We start from the raw sequence: 23,809 nt of genomic DNA on the forward strand, positions 1-23,809 counted from the left end.
ATGTGGTTTCCAAATAAAATCTGTCTTTAGTCAGTAACTTTGAATTCCTTACTCTAGACTTTTATCAATGAAAATCCAATATTATTATAAAACTTTAAACACATATTTTATTTCTCATCCTCAGATACTCCAAGCTACTATAGCCAGCTCTGAGCACATTTGCAAACCAGATCCAGGGAGCATGTGTATCTACTCACGCATGCGCTCATTTCACAGCAATCTTTCAGAGTAGTGGACTAAGGATACATAATCCATTTAATGGACATCTGGTCCTAGCCTGTTATAGAATCACTTATGACTTCTGCTGTTTTTGAAAAGTGAAGAAGCATTTGTGGGTGCTGTCCATGCATTTGCTGAGAAATGATTCTCAGATCAGACTGCATTATATTGTTTAGGGCTTCAAGTAAAAGACAGTACTGTAAAAACTTACTTTCTTGAGGGAATTGACCTACTACCTCTTCTCTAATTCTAATTATCTAAATGACTGATTTACTCTTCTTACCTTGATTATCAAGAAGGCCAAGTCCAATTAAGAAGTTACTTTCCAATTATGAAGATAATAAATAATATATGCTCATTATAGAAAAGTTATAAAGGACCGAAAACAAGGGAAAGAGAGACATCAAAGAATTAACCCATTATCCCATCATCAGGAAAATTCATTAACATTTTTTGTAAGAGCCCAAATATGACAGCCAGTTAATGGAATTGAACTTACCATCATGGTTGATGTGAGAGCTCACCTCTGACTCGGTTCTGATTTTCCCAATTTACTACTTTTTAAGTATATGTATTTTGAAAGTGTTTCAAATCACTTTGGGGAAGAAGAAGGGCAAATAAAAATTAATCCTTAAAATAATATGGTGGTAATACCGGGTAACGATTGCCAAGTTTGCATTTCCTGGCATAACACCTTTCTGACTGCAAGATTATGAGGATTATATCAGATGCATCTGGTTATACAATGAAAATTTCAAAGTACTATAAAATAATGATAATAAAAACAGCTAGTGCTTATTGAGTACATTGCTATTTTGCCAGGCACAACAACCCTATGCAAAGGCACCACCGCGGCATTTCAGCCTTTGGTGTTACTAAATAGTTCACTTGACTCTTTTGTGGGAGAATGAGGTCCATGCCTTAATCCAGAATGGCTGGAGCCGCCAAAAACTAGACAAGGTAAAGAACTGATTGCCCAGAGAGACGTCAGAAGGAGTGAGCCACGTGGCCAACCTTGATTTTGGACTTCTAGCTTCTAGAACTGGGAAAGAAGAAGTCTCTGTTGTTTTAAACCACCAGATCTGTGGTAATTTGTTATGGTAGCCCTAGGAAAGTAACACTTTGATCCCGAAAACAGAGCCAGAACAAGTTCAGAAAAAGTAAAAACTTGCTTTTCTTTTTTATAGATTTTATTTATTTATTTATTCATGAGAGATACACACAGAGAGGCAGAGACACAAGCAGAGGGAGAAGCAGGCCCCATGCAGGGAGCCCAACGTGGGACTCGATCCCGGGACTCGATCACACCCTTGGCCAAAGGCAGGTGCTCAACCACTGAGCCACCCAGGAGTCCCCAGAAAAAGTAAAAACTTGAACTGATTATTGGCATTGTTCAGGAATGCAAGGGGCATGACTTATGAAATCATGGGCCTCTGGCAATTGGAGTGGTGGTTTAGTGGTTGACTAGTCAGGAGGACCGGGTTCAGGGACTGGAATTGGGAGTCTTTTAAAATTGGTTATGCTTTTATTTTCTCTGATTTACATATTTCTGATGATAGTTTCTGGAATCACTCCTCAAAAATCCCCAGATTTTACTCACCTCATTTTTCCATGATCTCTGATTGGCTTAAAAATAATACAGTTAGATCCAAACAGGAAGATTAGTTTCCAGGGCCAGAGGAAGCCAATGTTGACCATAACTGGCAAATAGATTTAGGAATACCTGTCAGGGTTTTACATCCGTGCAGTCACATCCCTGAGGTGGATTCATCTGATGCTTTCCACGTTTGTAGAGAAGCAGACTTCCCCACAGGCTCCAGCATCGTCAAAATGATGAGCGAAGCTGGCCAAGCAGAGTAGGTCTCACGGGCTCAGTGGGTGCCTCTCCTGGCATATCCTACGGTATATTTCCAGAATGTTCTTTAATTTATCATTTCGTTGGTCAAGTCTACTGTCTCCTGTGCTTCCCTTTGGAAGATTGCTGGTGGGGCTATGATTAGTTAGCCAAGAGCAAGCTAATTCTACATAAACAAAAGATTTCTTCCACAATTCCAAGACTTGGAAAAGTGGTGAAGTGCTGTTTACATAACCCCAAGCCCTGTAATATGGCTTTCTCTAAAAAACAACCATTTGGAACAGAATATACACCCCCACAGTATATTTTCCTTGTCTAAACAAATCCTGCTCTCCCCTTCAAGGTACAGTTTACTCCTCTGGAAGAATGTTCTCAGATTTTCCAGGTTAAGATCCCATGGTACGTTTACAGATTTATATTTTAGTGCTTAATATAGCACTTAATTTTTTCCTTCAGTGTCCTGAGAACAAAATCTATGTCTTATTTTTTCCTAAGTATCCCTTGTGGCCCTCAGAACCCGGGGCACATAGGAGGTGCTCAGTAAATGTTTGTAGAATACATTAAAGTTGCTTCAAATTTGGGATCATGAAATGAACTTACGCTGTTTCTATTTGTTTTTTGTTTGTTTGTTTGTTTTTTGTTTTTTGTTTCTATTTGAAACAATAGGTGGAAAAGGGAAATTGTTGAATGTATTACATGTAAAGGCACAACTATTGATTCCTGGGAGGCTCAGGAGCCTGAATTTCTGGGTCACAGCAGATGTCTTTCTTCTTGTGGGTTAATTGAAAATGTGAAAAGCATTGAATTAAATCATGACTGAGTACTTAATATCTGTAAAACTCAGTAGACATTTTAGCATGTATTTTGGTAATATTTTGGTTAAAAATCCAAGTGTGCCTGTCAATATTTGACCCACACAGCTATCCTTACCCGCAGGAAATTTCAGATAATGTGTTGAGAGCCTCCTGGGGCCCAGTGATTCTACAGACACAGTCACTTTCTGGGGGGTTAATATTGACAGATAAACATATGGTGGCTGAGATTAATGACAAAGACAAATGTCACCCCTCTTCCTTAGTAGCAGACCTGCGGTACAAACCCAGGTGAGCAGGTTCTAAAGTCCAAGCTCTTTTTTTTTTTTTTTTCCTCTATCTTTCAATAGAAACCACCTCCCAGGAAAGCAGCAGCTTTTCTGAGAACTGTCAGTCAGATTATGAAAAACGATACTGAAAACCCAACCTTGGAGATCAAGAGGGAGTCTCAAACTTTTGCACACTCCTCACAAGACCTTGCCCCCCTCGATTTCTCAAACCACATCTTTGTCACCATTGCCTGGCATATCTTTACCCCTGTTTATGTCAATCACTGCAAGAAGCCCAGGAGTGACTCCTAGGAAAGTGCTCATTCCTCTAGGCACTGAGCTCCCCTTTCCTGACCCTGCCTCCCACCGATCCCCAGCTCCAGGAATCCTTCACCTCTGTTCCCTGGAACTCTTTCTATTTTTTGCATTAATGGACTGATTGGAGTATAATCTATATACCATTTTATATTAGTTTCAGGGGCACAACATATTGATTCAACAATTCTATATATTTCTCAATGCTCACCAAGGTAAGTGTAGTCACCCTATCACCTTATGTCAATGTTATTGACTATATTCTTTATGCTGTCCTTTTCACCTCTGTGACTTTCTGATTTTATAACTGGAAGTTTAGGGGCACCTGGGTGGCTCAGTCAGTTAAGTGTCTGTCTTCAGCTCAGATCAGGATCCCAGAGTCCTGGGATGGAGCCCCACATCGGGCTCCCCACTCATCAGGGAGTCTGCTGCTCCATGTCCCTCTGCCCCCTCCCCTGCTTGTGCTCTCTCTCTTTCTCTCTCTCTCTTTTTAAAGATTTTATTTATTTATTTATTCATGAGAGACACACAGAGAGAGGCAGAGACACAGGCAGAGGGAGAGGCAGGCTCCCTGCGAGGGGCCCCATGCAGGACCCAGTCCCAGGACTCCAGATCTCACCCTGGGCCGAAGGCAGGCACTCAGCCACGGAGTCTCCAAGGCGCCCTCTCTCTCTCTCTCTCAAATAAATAAATAAAATCTTTGAAGGACAAAAAGGAAAAAGCTGGAAGTTTGTACCTCTTAATCCCCTTTATCTATTTCAACCAGTTTCCTAAATGTTTCCTTTCATCTTTTGCACTAACTGAACCCCATGCCCCATCGAGAACAGAGTCCCCCAGAACCCCCTGCAGTGGGTTTTGCTGGACCTGGGAATGGTGTGGGGAGATGTGTTTTTTGTCTCCCTGACACTTTGAGGCCATTTTCCTTCCTGATTCCATATAAAGCCCTTTCTTTGAATCTCAAATGGTCAAATAATTTACTAACCCGTCCTCTTTCTTAGAGTCATCTACCTCCCCAGGTCCTTCTCCTTATCCCTTGACAACCTTAGTCCCTGGCTAACTGTTACTGTCTCCAAAATGACTTCGGTCATAATTATTGGTTATATGTACATAGACAGTTCTTTTCAATTCCCATCCCTCTTCTCCTCCACTAAACGAGCCCCAGTCTTTATCCTACCTCAGGCACTTACTCATTTTTTTTTAAGATTTATTTATTTATTTATTTTAGAGGAGGGGAGGGGCAGAGGGAGAGGGAGAGAGTCTCAAGCGTCTCAAGAGTCTCAAGAGTCTCCCTGGGGACCATGGAGCTGGAAGTGGGGCTCCATCCCACTACCTGAGCTGAAACCAAGAGTCAGATGCTCAACTGACTGAGCCCCCCAGCGCCCTTCAGGCACTCACTCCTATGTTCATGTCCTAATCTTGTTTCTTACAGACACTGCTACTCATTCATGACCCCATTTTCACACCTCCTACTGCTGTAGGCCACACCCTATTTTTTCCCATTTACTTCCTCAGGTACCCCAACTCCAGCTAAACTTTGTAGTTTTCTTGTCTTTTTTAAAGATTTTATGTATTTATTCATGAGAGACACAGAGATAGAGAGAGAGACAGAGAGAGAGAGAGAGAGAGAGAGAGGGCAGAGACAGAGGCAGAAGGAGAAGCAGGTTCTTATGGGAAGCCTGATGCGGGACTTGATCCCAGGACATCAGGATCATGCCCTGAGCTGAAGGCAGATGCTTAACCACTGAGCCACCGAGGCATCCCTGTCTGTGGTTTTCTTTATTCTTTATCTGTTGTTCTCAGTGGAAGACAATTTCGACCCCCAACCCCAACCCCAGGAGACACTTGGAAAAGTCTGGAGACATGGATGGTTGTCATAGCTGGATGCTAAGAAGATGCCTTTGGCATCTAGAAGGAGAAGCCAGAGATGCAGCTAGACATTCTACAGTGCACAAGACAGCCCTCCGCAGCAAAACATTATCCAGTCCCGACTGTCAATAGTGCCAAAGTTGAGGTATTCTGCTTAATATGACCAGGATCCTCAATATATTGATTCTTCTAGGGCTTATGGATTGCATTGTGTCCTTGAAAAAGAAATATTGAAGTCCTAATCCCTGATTCCTCATAACCTAAACTTATTTGGAGACTAAGTCATTGCAGATATAATTAGTTAAGATGGGCTCATGCTGGAGCAGGCTGGGCCTCTCACCCAATGACTGGTATCTTTATAAAAAGAATGCCATGTGGAGATCTAGAGACACAGGGGAAAAGGCCACATGAACATGGAGTGATGCACCTACAAGTCGGGGAATGCCAGAGATAGCGAGGAAATTACCAGAAGCCAGGAAGAGGCGTGGGAGGAATCGCCAGGAAGAGAGAGTATGGCTCTGCTGACACCTTGATTTGGGACTTCTAGCCTTTGGGACACAAAAAGCAACCCAGGTTGTGATACTTTGTTATGGTGGCCCCGGGAAGCTATACTTGTGGTTTCACTAAACTTTACTCCATTTGTGGCCTCTCTTGCTGCCTTGCGCAGCTGAAATAATGGTGATCGCTGATACAATAGAATATACAATCTCGCTCCAATCAAGAGGCAGAGAGATTGAAATCTGAGTATATGTTACAGTATTTATCTATCCAAATCAAGAGATAAAAGATTGTAAGCAAATATGATAAAAGTTTGGGTAAGGATGAAACTGGGAAGAAGGCAAAGACTTATGTGATTCACCAAATTGACATACCAGTAGGTTCTCCAGTGACATAGAAGAACCCTTAAACAAGGCCTTACTCTCTACACCCAAACTGACTCTTTTTGGGGTGTGCTTTGTATTGGTTAACATCTTCCAGGTTTTACAAATCCTTGATCAATGACACAGAACCCCAAGTCCTTGGCATTGGTGTCAAATTTCTGACAGACTCCAAGTGTGTAATCTCAGTTACTGTACTGGGTCTGAAATAATGGTCTTGTTCCACTGTTGATTAAATAACTTTGACAACCTGAGAAAGAGATGATAAATAATAGATATGGTGCTTTTTTTTGGTATAAATTTATTTTTATGCAAAGATAGCAAGTTTAAAAATAATTTTACTGCTTTGTGCATTCTTTATATTAAAGACATTTAAGAGAAACTAACACAGTTAACAAAGTATTTTAACTGAAATATTTGGGAGGGTTACCCATTTTTGCCCATTTGCAGTTTAATACTTAATATAATCTGATTTTCTAAATTTATGAGTTTAGGGGGTTTTAAAATTCATTTTAAAAATTATTATTGGGACCCTGGGTGGTTCAGTGGTTGAGCGGCTGCCTTTGGCCCAGGACGTGATCCTGGAGTCCAGGGATCGAGTCCCACATCGGGCTCCCTGCATGGAGCCTGTTTCTCCCTCTCCATGTGTCTCTGCCTCTCTCCCTGTGTCTCTCATGATTAATAAGTAAAATCTTTTTTAAAAATTAAAAAATAAAAATTATTACTGAGGTATAATTGATACACCATCGTTTTGGTGTCAAGTATGCAACAAGTTGATTTGACAAGTCTGTGCATTACTCAATGCTCCCTATGATCATAAGTGTAGTCACCATCTGCCACTATTATGTTATTGCAATATTATTGACTATATTCCCTATGCTGTACTTTTCCATCTTTCTGACCTGTTTACTTGGTAAATGGAAATTTGTACCTCTTCTTTTTCTTAAGATTGTATTTATGTATTCATGAGACACAGAGTCAAACAGAGTCAGACACTTAACTGATTGAGCCAACCAGGTGCCCCCATTTGTTCTGTTTCTTAGATTGTACAGATAAGTGAAATCATATGCTATTTGTCTTCCTCTGTCTGAATTGTTCCACTTAGCATAATACCCGCTAGGCCCATCCATGTTGTTGTTTAGGAAAGATCTCTTTCTTTTTTGTGGCTAAGTAATATTCCACTGTATATAAATACCATATCCTCGTCATTCATTCTTGTATGGATAGATAATCCATATCTTGGCTATTGTAAATAATGATGCAATTAATGTAGAAGTGCATATATGTTGTCAAATTAGTGTTTTTGCTTTCTTTGGGGAAATACCCAATAGTGGATTTATTGGATCATATGGTATTTCTTTTTTTTTTTCATATGGTATTTCCATTTTTAATTTTTTAAGGAATCTCTAACCCACAATAGTTGCACAAGTCTCCATTCCCACCAACAATGCACAAGTTTTATTCTGTTCTTTATTCTGTTCCATTGATCTATGTGTTTATTTTTGTGCCAGTACCTTACTGTTTTGATTACCACAACTCTGTTGTAGATTTTGAGCTCTGGGATTGTTATACCTCCAGCTTTGGTTGTCTTTCTCAAGACTACTTAGGTGAATTTAGTTTTTATGATGCTTAAGAGAGTCATAGGTAAATGTATATGTTTTCTTTTGAGCTTTATTAAAGTTGCTTATATGTTTAGGAAGGTTTGTTTATGGGGTTTGTATGTCTGTTTTCTTAAGTGCTTGGGATTCTTGGGGAAATCCATTATATGAAATATGACAGTAGCTGTAATATTCATGGGAATGAAAGTAACCAAGTCTGTAAATGTGCTTAAATATATAGGAATATTCAAATTATCAGGTTTATATATTCATTTGTTGAATTATACAGATTCAAAATATAAAATAATTTTATACGTTGTATCTAAAGGATTATGCAAATTTCACTTGTCAAATATATAAGCTAACCTAACAATAAGTACAAACTGCATTTGATTTCAAACTAAAAATTCTTAATTTACTAGAATTTTGCAATTTAAAGGTTTAGAAAAAGTACATTTTAAATTTATAACTGTAGACTATTGAATATCAGTGATAACACAGGCTACTGTAAGTATTGTTTTCTGTACACAAAAGCCTCTATGAGATTTAAAAAAAAAAAAAAAAAGCCCAATTGATGTCAGCCTCTGATGGTTCTAAGAAGTCTTTCTGATGAGAATGACTCTGAGACTGGAAATAATTGAAAAAGTTAGCCAGGACAGAAAGCCTGAGCAGGAGAGAGGAATGACAGTGTGAAAGGAACACAGAATTTCAGTCACCCTGGAAGTAAAGGATGAAATAGGAATCCCTAGGGAGCTAAATGTCACAACTCCTTATTTGGAAAACTATTCAAGAGGCAGCTAAACAAAGCTCTCCAATATGCCTCCCACTTCCAAAGCACATACTTGTTAGGATAAAAATGAATCTAACTGCCTTCCTCCAGAACTTTTTTCCATGAAGAGGCCTTGGTGGGCAGCACCAACTGGGAAACAAGGCTTTGGTTTGTGCTTCGTTCAACAGAATCTGGTGCCAGCTCTGTGGCTCAGGAAACAAAGCTCAATTGTATCTTCCACTCCTCTCTCTTTTTAATCTAATAAACTTTTCTGATGGGCAATGGTACCAGTCAGGCCTCCCCCCTGGTAGCCACAGGATCTCCATCTGCATTGAGGTCAACACACAGGCATCAATGGTAGGAAGCAGAAATCAGATCAGTAGGAAACATGTGAACAGAATAAAATGTGAACTAGACCTCTGCTCTGCTGCTGGCCCCTCCAGGTTCCCTGGGCTCCTCCTCCTGCCTGACCATTCCCACAGAGCCTCCCAGATTCACTAGGGTTCGACACAGGTAGCTTTGGCTGTTTCCATGCATCTGCATTCTCAACTCAGGGCCTTCATTGGCATTTGCTGTTTCCTCTACTGGAATATGAACCTTCCCTGCTTTGTCCACTCCTATATTTCCAGTATCCAGACAGCATTTTCACATAACGCCTCTCAGAGAACCTGTGTGAGTGAGGACATGAATGGAGACTAGGAAGTATAAGAATACTCTTTCAATGGCCTCTTCAGCATTTTCTGGTTTTATTCACCAAAAAAGGAGATAGGGCCCTTCTGGTCAGCACCAGATTTGTTCTCTGCTCTCCATACAGGAGATGCCCAGCACCCTTCAGAAAGCTTTCTGGAAAACTCACAAAGCAAAGTCTTTTAAAGGTACAGATGGACTGTGTGTACTCAGTCTTTTTTTTTCCCCCTTCCTACTGGCAGTTCTTTTGTTTTAAAGATTTTATTTATTTATTTGACAGAGAGAAATAGAGAAAGCACAAGCAGAGGGGAAGAGGGAGAAGCAGGCTCCCCACTGAGCAGGAAGCCTGAGCAGAGCCCTGGGATGCTGACCCGAGTTGAAGGCAGATGCTCGAACAACAGAGCCACCCTGGGATCCCTCATACTGGCTGTTTTAAGTCCTGCTCAACCACATGGAATAAGAGACCAGAATAAAGTATAACCCAATCAGAGTCCTTCTGTCCAATGTGCAGCAAATCCGATCATTGAGACATCAGGTTTGCAGCAAGGAAAGAGTTTATTTGGGAGGCAGCCAAAACAAGAAAAGACTGGGGGATTTCTTAGAGACACTTCATGTTCTGCAGATTTTTAATTTTTAATTCTATTTTTAATAGGCTTTTTTTTTTTTTTTACTTTAGAGTTGTGCATGTGTGTTTTTTTCAAATAGACTTTGGTTTTAGGTTCAAAGAAAAATTGAGCAGATGGTATGAGGTATCCCATATATCCCTTGCTTTCCTCCCATGTACAGCCTCCTTCACTATCAACATCCTGCACAGAGTGGTACATTTGTACCCACATTGATACATCATTTTCACCCAAAGTTCACACTATATATTAAGGTTCACTTAGCGTTATATATTTTATGAGTTTCAACAAATATATGATGACATATATCTACCATTAGAGTGCATATAGAATAGTTTTATACTCTAAAAACCCTGTGTATTCCCTTCATCCTTCTCCCACCCCTCTCCCTGTAGGCTCTGGCAATCACTGGTCCTTGATTATTTTGTTTTTTCCAGAATGTCCCATAGTGGGAATCATCCAATATGTTGTCTTGTCAGATCTGCTTCTTTTACTTAGTGACACGTATTTAAGTTTCTTTCATATTCTTTTCATGGCTTGATAGCTTTTTTTTTTTTCTTTTTTTTAAACATTACACGATAGTCCGTTGGCTGGATGGAGCACAGTTTATTTTTCCATTCACCAAGGACGTCATGGTTACTTTCAAGTTCTGGCGATTGTAAATAAAGCTGCTGAAATCATCCCCATGCAAGTTTTTTTGTGGACATACATTTTCAACTCTTTTGGGTAAATACTAAGAAGTGGGATTGCTAGATTGCAGAGTTAAAAATATGTTTAGTTTTGCAAGAAACTGCCAAATTGTCTTCCAAAGTGTACCATTTTATGTTTTCATGAGAAATGAATGAGAGTTCCTATTGTTCCATATCTTCCCGGCATTTGGTAGGGTTAGTATTTGGGGTTTGGGTCATTCTAATAAGCGTGAAGTAGTAGCTCATTGTTGTTTATACAGGTGCTTATTTGTCACTAGTATACCTTCTTTGGTGAGGTGTCTGTTCAGGTCTTCAGTCTTTTGGAAAATAGGTTATTCATATACTTATTCTTGAGTTTTAAGAGTACTTTGCATATTTTATTTTATTTTATTTTATTTTAAGGATTTTATTTATTTTTTTATTTATTTGACACATAGAGAGAGCACAAGCAGGGGGAGCAGGAGAGGAGAGGGAGAAGCAGATTCCCTGCGGAGAAGGGAGCCCATTGTGGGCTGGATCCCAGGATCCTGCAATCATGACTTGAGCCGAAGGCAGACGTTTAGTGACTGAGTCACCCAGGCGCCTCTCTTTGTATATTTTAGATAACAGTCCTTTATCAAATATGTATTTTGCAAATATTTTCTCCCCATCTGTGGCTTGTCCTTTCATTCTCTTGACTGTGTGTCCCATGAAGAGCAAAAGTTTTTAATTTTAGTAAAGACCAGCTTATCAATTAATTATTTAGTAGACTGTGTCTTTGGTATTGTATCTAAAGAGACATCACCAGCTGCCTCCCTCGTTGGCTGCTCCTGGTCCTGCTGTGTGCTCGTTCAGTGTGGACCTGGTACCTCTTTTGTGAAGGGGCTGCTGAGGAGACTCTGGCCCTCACCATGGCCAACCAAAAGCCCAAGGAGGGAGTCAGGACTGAGAACCACAATCATATTAATTTGAAGGTACTGGGGCAGGATGGTTCAGCCTGCTTTTCCCTCTGCCTCTGCCTCTGCCTCTGCCTCCCTCTCTCTCTCTGAGTCTCCTATGAATAAATAAATAAAATCTTAAAAAAAAAGAAAACTATAATTTGCTTTTATCACATCCTGACTACTATAGTAGAGTTTTCTCAATTCTTTCGTTTTCCCCTTCCCAATTTCTTTATTGCACATAACTGTGTATGTGCACAAGCATATTGTATTTTTTTAACTAAATGGTCAGTGATATGTTTTGATTGACATCAAATGGACATGAGATGGGGAAAAGGGGGTCCTGTGAAAATACCCCTTTTCCATTCTTGGCATTCAGCTCCTGTCTTTCTATGTCACAATTTAACAAAAAAAGAACAACATAAAAGTCCTTGCATGTCTTGTTTGATTGGAGAATTTTAATGGTTTTCATTTATTGTTGCAAAATCAAGGACAATTTTATAACTTTTTCTGTATACAGTTGTTACATGTAGGGCAATCTGCCTTTTTATTTTTTTTTAAGATTTTTTATTTATTTATTCATGAAAGACACACAGAGAGAGGCAGAGACAGACAAAGGGAGAATCAGGCTCCTCGCAGGGAGCCCAATGTGGGACCCAATCCCCAGACTGGGATCACGCCCTGAGCTAAAGGCAGAGGCTCAACCGCTGAGCCACCCAGGCGTCCCGAATCTGACTTTAAGTAGGTGTAAATTGCTCTAAAAGAAATGAATCCTACATGTTTTCCCTTCAAGTGAAGTGTCTTGTTGTTTAAATAAACTTCTTATTAAAAATGGGGAAAAAAGTCATCATGCTCAAGTTCACCTGTATTTTTCTCCTACATTATCTTCTTGGACGTTGACAGTTTTGCACTTTCTATATTTAGGACTATGATCTATTTTGAGTTACTTTTTATGAAGGGTATAAGGTCAGCGTTTAGATTCATTTTATTACGTGTGAATGTAATAAAAGTTCTTCCACCATGAATAGTTGAAGAGACTGTCTTTGCTCCACTGTTTTGCCTTTGCTCCTTTGTCAAAAATCAGCTGACTATATTTTAGGGATCTATTTCTGGGCTCTCTATTCTGTCCCATTGATCTATTTGTCTTCTTTTTCACCAATACTACACTATATTGATTACTGTAGCTTTATAGCAAGTCTTAAAGAGGATAGAGCTGGTCTTCTGACTTTGTTTTTCTTCAATATTGTGTTGGCTATACTTGGCTATTCTTTTGCCAATTAATATAAACTTTTGAATCAGTTCATTGATACCCACAAAATAGTTTATTGAAAAAATTTTTAAAAGATTTTATTTATTTATTCATTAGAGACAGAGAGAGAGGAAGGCAGAGAGATAGGCTGAGAGAGAAGCAGTCTCCTCACAGGGAGCCGGATGCCAGACTTGATCCCAGGATCCCAGGATCATGCCGTGAGCCAAAGGCAGACACTCAACCGCTGAACCCCCAGGTGTCCCAATTTGTTGAAATTTTGACTGGAATTATGTTGAGTAGAGAATAAATACCATCTGGACAATAATGAGTCTCCCTATCCATGACCATGGGATAGCTTTCCATTTAGTTCTTCTTCACACTCTTTCATAAGACTTTTGTAGTTCTCCTCATATAGATTTTTTTTAAGATTTTATTTATTTATATATGAAAGACACAGAGAGAGAGAGGCAAAGACATAGGCAGAGGGAGGAGAAGCAGGCAGAGGAGAAGCAGGCTCCATGCAGGGAGCCTGACATTGGACTCGATCCCTGGTCTCCAGGATCACGCCCTGGGCTGAAGGCGACGCTAAACCGCTGAGCAACCAGGGCTGCCCTCATATGGATCTTATACATATTTTGTTACATTTATACCTAGGTATTTTTTTGGGGGGGAAGTAATAACATAAATACGATTGTGTTTTGAAATTCAAATTTCACTTGTTTGTTGCTGGTATATAGAAAAATGACTGACTTTCATATATTAATCTTGAATCCTGTAATTCTGCTATAATCACTCCTTTTTCAGATTTTTTTGTCAATTCTATCAGATTTTTTACATAGATAATTATGTTATCTGTGAACAAAGACAGTTTATTTCTTCCATCTTAATCTGTATATGTTCTGTTTTCTTTACATGTCTATTGCATTAGCTAGGACTTCCAGTACAATAGTGAAAAGAAATGGACATTCTTGCTTTGTTCCCAATCTTAGCAGGGAAGTTCTAGTTTTTCACCATTAAGTATCATGTTAGGTAAATTCTATTTTTAAAAGTACTTCTTACGCTGTTATAAATTTGAATACAAAATAACACTTAAGTATCTTTTTATGCCTAATTTTAAATAAGTGCAGCCAATTAAGGTACCATATTTTTCTTCCAGGGTGACTTCTGGGAAATCTTGGAAGGAAGCCCACTCACAGAACTGAAATTCTGATAAATTTGCCATTGATAAAGAACATTTTAGGTCTGGAGTAGTTTTCACTTGGTTGGAAGACAATGCTGAGAGCTTCCTCAGGAGCCTCCCTGGAGAAACGTCCAGCAGATTAATGGATGATCACTGACTCAACCAAATTTTGATCAACCTATAGGAAACTTGGGCTTGGAATTCAGACCCAGTTTACTAATGGCTTGCTTAAACATTGAGAAAGGCACATTTCCTTAGTGTAAACCCTGTGCTTTTCAATACTAAATTCAATGGCAGATATAAACCAAGTTAAAGGGGCTCCATGACATCTTCTGGAGTCATTTTAGTGTCTTGGTCCTAAAGGGCATTCTAAAGAAAGTATTTTATCATATATTCAGACGTTTTACAAACCTTACTATGGATAGAAAAACAGAAATAAGTTGGTTAGTAAAATCCTCCCAAATGCCAGCAGAATGGACCCCATAATGCTCCTAGACCCTCTGCATAAGAGGAGTTGAAGATGTTTGTCTGTTCACCTCCCTTTAACTTCAGCTTCAGCTACAATCTTTCCTTAACTCTATAGATAAGCAGGGGGCAAAGCAATGAGTTTTTGGTCTTTCGTGTGTGCGTGTTTTTTTTTTTAACTCATAAAGCTTATTTTATTTTATTTTTTAAAAGATTTTATTCATCTATTCATGAGAGAGAGAGAGACAGAGAGAGAGAGAGAGAGGAGAGAGAGGCAGATACACAGGCAGAGGGAGAAGCAGGCTCCATGCAGGGAGCCCAAAGTGGAACTCGATCCCAGGTCTCCAGGATCACGCTCCAGGCCAAAGGTAAATGCTACACCGCTGAAGCCACCCCATAGGGATCTCCATAAAGCTTATTTTAAATTAATTTATTAAGAAAGGATTTATAAGGAATACAGGGTAATATAATAAACGTGTAATGCAATTACACAAAGTTTAAGAAATAGATTATTGCCAACTACTAACACTGTTTAAACTCAAAGGAGAAAAAAAATAAAAAAAAAAATAAACTCAAAGGAGGGCAATCTTAGTATTCATTTCTTTTTCTAAGTTATTAGAGTCGTGTTTTTTCTTAATTGCCTTTGAAAATGATAAATAATACGTAGGAACCAGATGCTTGCTTATTGTGCCATTAAGCATTATATTTATTGCCAAACAAGGACACCTGTCCTAATGACTTCACTTCATTTACTCATTCATTCAACAAACATTTCTTCTATTATATGACAGGTGCTCGTGTTTTACTTGGCATCCTATGATGATGTTCTTAATTTAAGAGGAGATGATTCCCATAACTTATTCCTTATGCCATATTGTCAGTCTTAGGGTTCTTTCAAATCTCACCTATGGGCAAGGCTTTTGCAGCTTTGTTCCTCTCCAAGGAAAATGGACCTGCCTTGTTCTTGCCTATAAGTATACACTTGTTATAATTACTAACCATCTTCCCTGGATTTTCAGGGGTCAGTTCTGTGTTCAAATTTTTGGCTCATAAAATATGCTAATTACAGTTATGTGTAAATGACTTCCTTGTACTTGTCTTCGTTGAGAATATAGCCTGTATGTTTGTCACATGAGGGAAGGTACTCTATAAATATTTGTTGGATAAATTGATGAAAATGTTTTCATTGGAGGCAGAATTTATTAAAAGGAAAAAATATATCACATTTACTTTTCAGCTAGATTAGGGTACTTTTAAGGAGAAAATAAGATCTTTCTCACCTCAACCTTGTACTTCTGCCCATCTCTGCCTCAAAAATCTCTGTTACAATCTTTCATATTACTGTGTTTGTGCTCATATGCACACCTTTCTGACTAAGGTGAACTGTCCCTCCACTTCTGCTCCACTTATGTAAATCTTTCCCACCCTTCAACGGTGATTCATCCAGGAAATTTCCCCAGGATCTGTCTCTATGCTTCCACTGACTAGTCACTAGACATATAAAGACCTAGGGATAAAAAGAAAAAAATTCAGATAATTTTTTCTAAGCTTTTGATTACTGTTACTTCCTAACTTCTTTTAAAAAGAAAAATAAGGGGGTAAGAGTAAATAGACTCCATGCCTCCATATTTTTTTCAAAAAGACAAGTATATATTATATCTTAAATATAACAAACTGAATTATTTACATAAGTAAACCAAGTGTTACATAATGGACTTTCATGCCCCCAAATACTGTAATTTCACATTTGCTCAAGTTACAAAAGGGAAATAGGTCTCTATATTTTCCTTAAAAACATCATTCTAACCTCATTCTCCTAAATTATAGCTTTTGACGGACATTTGGAAATTAATCATATAATGCCTCATGACATGATCTACATCATGTTATTTGATATTTATAGGGTTGTTTAATAGTTAATTATTTAAACAACATGGTAAGGGTACCAAGAAAAAAGTAGGTCCCCATAAATCTTGGAAGGAGGGGAATTACTTTGGGACTGATTGAAGTTTTGAGGCTCTGGACTTGAGAATTCTAAGTGAAAAAAAGGAGGGGAGGGGGAGGGAAGGAGTGGAAACAAAGTTTATGTATGTCTCTAGAATGGGACCTGCATTCTCAGATGCCTGGAGAAGTCAGGGGAGGTAAATTAAAATAAATGATTAATAAGAATGAGTGGTAGGCTCAGTGTCAAACTTGAACTCAAGCACTAAGTAGTAAGAAATAGAATGGCTAAGAAGATAGGAAACTGCTCTTGTAACATTGAAATATTAGTTCATGGATCATGGAAATTAATATTTTAAGTATGAGTCTTGCTAGTCTTCTTCTATATCCCTGAATATGCCTTGACTGAGACCAAGATAATTTTCCATTTCTCAATGGAGTATTCAACCTGCCTTGAAGCTTTTGAAACTGCCTTCCCCTTCATCCCACTTGAAACTGAGATTTTTAAGTGAAGAATTAAAAGATTAGAACAAAGCTGGTGCTCCTGGACTTCAAAAAAATATCTTCAATCCAGGGCACCTTAATAAAACTCCTCATGCTCTTTGTAGGCACTTCTAGGCTAGCCCTTGTCTTTCTCCTCACCTTGAACCTGGCCTCTTGGCTTTAGAGTTGGTTTTCTCCCATGACTCATCCTCTTGCTCTTTAGAAAAAAAAAAATCTGTATTTGGTCTGCTTGACTCCCATCTTCATTTTCCCCCAAGATTCTTGCCTCCAGGTTCCCCTTTGCCCTACAATCCATTCCCCTGTGAAACTTTATATTATTATCAAGCTCAGTGCAAATTTTCAGAACGCCAGGGAAGAGCAAAACCCTCAGGTCCCTACTTGCTAAGGAAAGGAATTCAGGTATGAATAAAGTTGCAAGGAAATTGAGAGAAAATGTTCCCCAAGCAGATTAAGAGCTGCCATATGAGTGGATAAGTGAACAGAGAGCCTTCTCCCCTTTGGCAGAGATGGCAGCCACAGGACTGGTTTTTGTCAACAGTTAAGCTCTCCAGGTAGCAGCAAGGTTCTTGTATCCACAATGCAACCAGTTTGATTGTGTTTGAACTTCTTAGTAAATAAGGTAATCTCAAGAGAGGGGAGAGGAGTAGTAGCATATCTCCAGGATGAGAAAGCTCTCAGTGGAGAAAGGAAGGAAATGGAGGAAGGACAACTATTGAAATTGTTAGTGTAAGGAAACTGTGGGAAAAGATAACTGAGAAAGCATGCAGACTCTTTGCTGCCCTTCTCCTGACCGTCAGCCCCCAGGAACGAAAAAATACAGATGTTTCCTCAATAAAACACTCTGAACACAGCAGAGTAATGCAGCTATTCTGGACTCGGAACCAGAAGATTCAGGTTCATTCTGGTACAAATATCACCTTGTCATCTCCCACAAGTCTGTTACTTCTCTAAACCTTGACTTTTCCATTTTTTAAAAGAGAGATGACATAAGAATATCCATCTTATACTGTCAAGAGAAATGCAAGAGGTAATGTACCTAAAAGAACTTTCAAATAATAAAATACCCCATTAATTTGAAATTGCATTATAATTTGCTAATGTTTTAGCAAGTATAGTGTTCATACTAAATCTTTGTGATTTAAATGATACAGGTTAAAAATAAAATTTGAGAGGTGCCTGGATGGGTCAGTGGGTTAAACATCTGCCTTCAGCTCAGCTCATGATCCCAGGGTGCTGGGATTGAGCCCTGCATCAGGCTCCCTCCTCAACAGGGAGTCTGCTTCTCCCTCTGCCCCTCTCTGTCCCCATGCTTGCTCTCTCTCTCTCTCTCTCTCTCTCTCTGTCCCTCCTTCTCAAATAAATAAATAAAACCAATAAAATAAAATAAAATAAAATAAAATAAAATAAATTTGGATTTTTAATCCAAAAAAGTGTATTAAAAGAGACCTCTAGCAGTAATATAATAGCATGATGAGTTTTGAGTCACATTCAGTGCAAATCCAAGATCTGCAACAGGCTAACTACATGATCATAGGTATCACTTTTCAAGCCGCCTGTCCTCATCCGTAAATAATTCTTTGCAGGGACGCTTGGGTGGCTCAGTGGTTGAGTGTCTGCCTTTGGCTCAGGGTGTGATCCTAGAGTCCCAGGATTGAGTTCCACGTCGGGCTCCTTGCATGGAGCCTGCTTCTCTGCTTGCTTCTCCTCCCTCTGCCTGTGTCTCTGCCTCTCTCTGTGTGTGTGTCTCTCATGAATAAATAAATAAAATCTTAAAATATTAATAATTCTTTGCATTGTTTTCCAGAGTTAAATAAGAAAGCACAGCAGAGCATAGTGTTTGTTTTCTTTCCTTTCCTTCTTTTTTTTTTTTCCTTTCCTTCTTTCTACTGCTTGATATACCCTCTTAGTTTCTCAAGGTTATTAAAACCCGAAAAAGAAAATTACCTTAGTGGATCCGAGCGAGAGATACTGGCATGGGAATATCCTAGAGTCAGGTGGGGAATAAATGTTTCATGGATGGCAGACAGTACTAGAATCAGCTTCTGCACCTGCAGTCTGGTATCATTTGTACTCTCATAAACCTATAATAATTAGTTTAAAGAATTTCGGGTGATGCAAGGTTGACTTGACAGCATGCAGTTGTTATTATGAAAAGGGATGCAGGGCTACATAGGAAAACTATGTGTTCATGACTGTCACTGATTTTAAAGATTTCTTTTTTTCCTGAGCTGACACAAAATTGTACCTCCTGAATGCATGCCCTACAGTTTGAAGAATTTATTATCAGGTCAATGGGTTGTCTTCTTTGTGCTTATTTATGGTTATGATACCTTAGTTATGAGTCTGTGGAATGAATAGTTAAGCTTCCATCAAGGATACAGTAAGCTGAGAGATTCAAGCAATGACACATTTACTTAACACATCCAAACACGTGCTACAATATTTTAGCAGTGGGAGGATGCTTGGGCAGGCAGACCTAGCACATTTCTAAGTCACACAGTTGTGTTGAAGGAACAAATTCCTTGGAACCCAGGCCAATTTTGCCATGTAAAAGTCACTGGGTGTAACTCTCCCAAGGAAGGGTGGGTTATTATTTTTTTCCTTCTAATGTGTACTTTGAGAAACTATTACAAGACAAATAGGTTGGCAAGAAACAATGAATGCAACCGGCTCTGTGGGAACAATAAGGTAGGGTATCCTAATCATCCCTGAAGAAGATCTTGGCATTGGGACACCTGGGTGGCTCAGTGGTTGAGCAACTGCCTTTGGCTCAGGTTGTGATCCCAGGGTTCTGGGAATTGAATCCCAAATTGGGATCCTTGCAGGGAGCCTGGTTCTCCCTCTGCCTATGTCTCTGCCTCTCTGTATCTCATGAATAAATATATAAATAAAATTAAAAAAAAAAAACAAGGAAGATCTTGGCATCAAGGCTGATACCTGGAAATGAATGGAAACAAACTGCTTTAAGGGCAGCAGTATCAGTGCCAGGAGGAAGACAGGACCAACTCAAATTATCTCCCACACATAGCCAGCATCATTTCATAGCAGCTGGGGCAACATCAGCGAGGGAAGAATTTCTTTGGAAATAACCTTTACTTTAGGTCATAAAGCATGACTCAGTGGAGTGAGTTTATGGAAGCAGGTTTGACACGCTCCAGCTTCAAGATGAAGTGCTTCCTGACATGCTTATGATGAATATGTGTAAACCCTTTAGGCTTTTGGGATTACCACAAAGAAGATGACTACAAAGGAGGAGAGAAGCTTATTATCATGAAGAGCAGATCTATACAAGGTTTAACCTGCTTTTGATTTGAATAATAAAATATGACCTCACTTATCCTACTAGGTATGATTAAGAATATAGTGAGATGGGACGCCTGGGTGGCTCAGCGGTGGAGCATTGCCTTTGGCTCAGGGTGCGATCCCAGTTGAGGGATCGAGTCCCACATCAGGCCCCCCCCACAGGGAGCCAGCTTCTCCCTCTGCCTATGCCTCTGCCTCTCTCTCTGTCTCTCATGAATAGATAAAATTAAAAAGAAAAAAAGAATATAGTGAGATGAATTTCAGACTGAAGCTCAGATGTAAAGATACCACATTTCTTTTATTTAAGAAAACCCAACTTATCCTACTTTCTAAAAAAAAAAAAATTATTTTTATTTCACATGGGAAAAAAGCATGCTTTGGAGAGAAGATTGAGCTTGGGTCTCCTTGAACTCTAAGAAAATATGATTATGATTCTACAAAGAAGTAAAAACACCACATATATGCTAAATTGTAATTACTCTTGTTATTCTGTATAGTAGCCTTTAATAATAATATTGAAGGACACATACAAGGTAGACAACTGACTTTTTAAAAAATAATCATACTGATTAAGGCCACTGCTTGAGCAACTGGAAATTAATTGATTTTAGTAGTAGTGTAACATGGTAAGAAAATTGCCAAAACTGACCAAGGGAAACAAATACTGTGAAAGATACAACCGCAAAGCAGAACGTAGGAAAATTAATGCTATCAAGTTAGCAGAGTAGTTTCAAGTATGTTTTGGTATTTCTTTTTTTTTTTTTTTTTTTAAGATATTATTTATTTATTCATGAGAGACACACACACACACAGAGGCAGAGACACAGGCAGAGGGAGAAGCAGGCTCCATGCAGGGAGCCCAATATGGGACTCGATCCCAGGTCTCCAGGATCACGCCCTGGGCTGAAGGCAGCGCTAAACCGCTAAGCCCACCGGGACTGCCCTGTTTTGGTATTTCTTAAAAAAAATAAATAAATAAAAATAAATTAAAAAAAATTAAAAAAAATAAATAAAAAAACTGGAGCCTGCATATTTTGGAGACACAGAACATGCATTCATGAGTCTGTTCCTATCAGTTTAATAGTAACATTCTTGATTGAGGCCCTTGCTACAGCACGGAAATTGTATCAGATTAATTCACATTATTGAGCAGGAATAATGAATCACAAAGGCTGGAGATTTGCAAGTTAAATATAGTGTCTGTATGGAGAAAGATTGCATTTCCTGATGGGAATCTTCAGTGACATAAGAACCGATATTCCAGAAAGTTATTTTAAAAATTAATCCGGAGAGTTATTTCCAACCACTATTTTGCGAGAAACAGCAAAATTTCTTGGGGTAAAAATCATTTGAAGGAATTCCATTGTCACTTATATCATGGTGAATCATGAGTATTTCAGCAAGTAATATCGGGGTGCCACTTCTCCTGCAGGCTTTTCCCCATTTTGCACTGCTGAAGCCCAGTCACTTGAATATAGTGGTTTTCAATTACTATTTATTGGATGGATGAATGATAAATACAGAATAGTTTAGAACTTTCCAATTCGAGTAAACTTGTTACCACTAAACTTTGACTTAATCATTTCCTTTCTTCTTGGCAAGCATCGCAGAAGAAATAGTTCTAGTCTTTCAAATTGCTGTACAAATCTGTGAGGCCTGAATTCCCTTAAAGGAATTGTAGTAGAAAAGCAGACAAATTATAAGGTATTAGAAATAAATCCTAATCCATGTTTTGACAGAGCAGTTTTACTTATTAAATTAGAAAATTTCTCAACTCAAACTAAATTTCTACATTCTGAAATTAATCATATCATACCAAACTATGTTATTTTGCTTTTGTTATGAAAAATAATAGGAAAATCCAATGTGTGCAAATGAGTAAGGGACAGGCAGGCCTAGGTAGGGAGAGATAGGAAGGGGGCTACAGGATCAGGCTCACAGAAATTCCCAAAATGCTGAGGTGTATGGAAACCAGAAATAAGGGAACAAACCAGATCACCTTGCCCTAGGTGTGGGTGGGGAGGGTGTCTTTGTTTATGACAGTCACCTGTGACCAACAAATAACCAGGCCTTAAAAAGAAGTAAGCCATCAAAGATGTTATTGATGGGGGAACAGAGGACGGATGAGCGGAGGACAAAGCACACTGACAAGTCCTTGAAACAGGGAGAGTGACAGTCCTTTACAGACTCAACTGCCTCCATGTTCATACTTCGTTAAGGGCCAAAGGCTATATTACCCTGACCCCTAGGATCCTGTAAGTCTACTTTAACATATAAAAACTCCTTTAGAAACTTCCCTTTATCTCTAAACCCCCAAGATACATGTTGGCAATCATCCTCCAAGCACATGGCCCACCGATATTCTTCTGAAGGGTCTCATGACTCAGGTTTTATTAGACAGTAATAAGTGACCTTTTCCCAAAAATAGCCAGCCCCCTCAAGGTGCTGTAAACCTTGCTTCCAAAATTCCTTAGACAGTACGCTATCCTCAAACCCCTCCCAACTGCCAGGCATTAATCAGCCACCCCTCACAGGCCTGGGGCAGCAGCTCTTACTGTCCATGGTTCCTGTCCCCAGGTTTTAATAAAACCACCATTTTGCACCAAACACATCTCAAGAATTTTTTCTTGGTCGTCGGCTCTGGACCTCACCCATAATTCCAAAACTTCATCAGTATCCCCAGTCCTTACAATCCAAGACATCACAAGAATGGTAAGGCCACAAAGCTCCCTGGCCAGTGTATCCTGCCTGAAAGACCATCAGATAAATAACAAAATTAAATTGCATTCTTTTTCACTTTAGTATGGAGAGAGAAATCCTGGCTCAATGAATCGATAGAAAAGAGAGTGACTTTAATCCAAGGCAAATGGGCTGATTGTGGAGCCCAAACAGAAAAGTCTTTCATTTTAGGCATCTTTCTATTGCTTTGTCTTTGCTCATTTACTTGTCATCCTTTCCAAAGATGAAGAAAGGGCAAGGAACTGCTAAAATAAGAAATTTATAAAGGGAACTATTTTTATAACACGTGCCCAAGCTGATTAAACAACATCAGACTACACATCTGTCACTTACTTCATCTATTTAATGTCTAAACTTTGTGTCAAACCCACTTGACACTCGAAAATAAGGAATTATGGACTTGTCATTTATCTCATCTCTATACAATTTAAATGTTAGAAATTATTCTCTCAAATATGGACACAGGCTGTATTTTTATTATTTTATTTATTATTTTTAAAATATTTTATTTATTTATTCATGAGAGACACACAGAAAGAAGCAGGGACATAGGCAGAGGGAGAAGCAGGCTCCATGCGGGGAGCCCGATGTGGGACTCGATCCCTGGACTCCAGGATCATGCCCTGAGCCAAAGACAGACGCTTAACTGCTGAGCCACCCAGGTGTCCCCAGGTTGTATTTGTCAATTCTGGGATCCCCAGCACGTAGAACAGACACTGACATATACTTGATATTTAATAAAAGTTTGTTGAATGAATGAATGACCTATGCATTGGTGATAGGAGACTGAGAGAAATAATGAAACAAAGGAAGAAAAATCCTATGTCACAGACATGGTCTTCTTTCTGTTATCTGCCTGGGCAGTGGCAACAAAATATTACCCAATATTTGCAACAGTGGAAACCTGATTTTGAAATTTTTTGGACTTTCA

Source organism: Canis lupus, chromosome 33, assembly GCF_003254725.2.
Source record: "Canis lupus dingo isolate Sandy chromosome 33, ASM325472v2, whole genome shotgun sequence".
NCBI classification, from domain to species: Eukaryota; Metazoa; Chordata; class Mammalia; order Carnivora; family Canidae; genus Canis; species Canis lupus.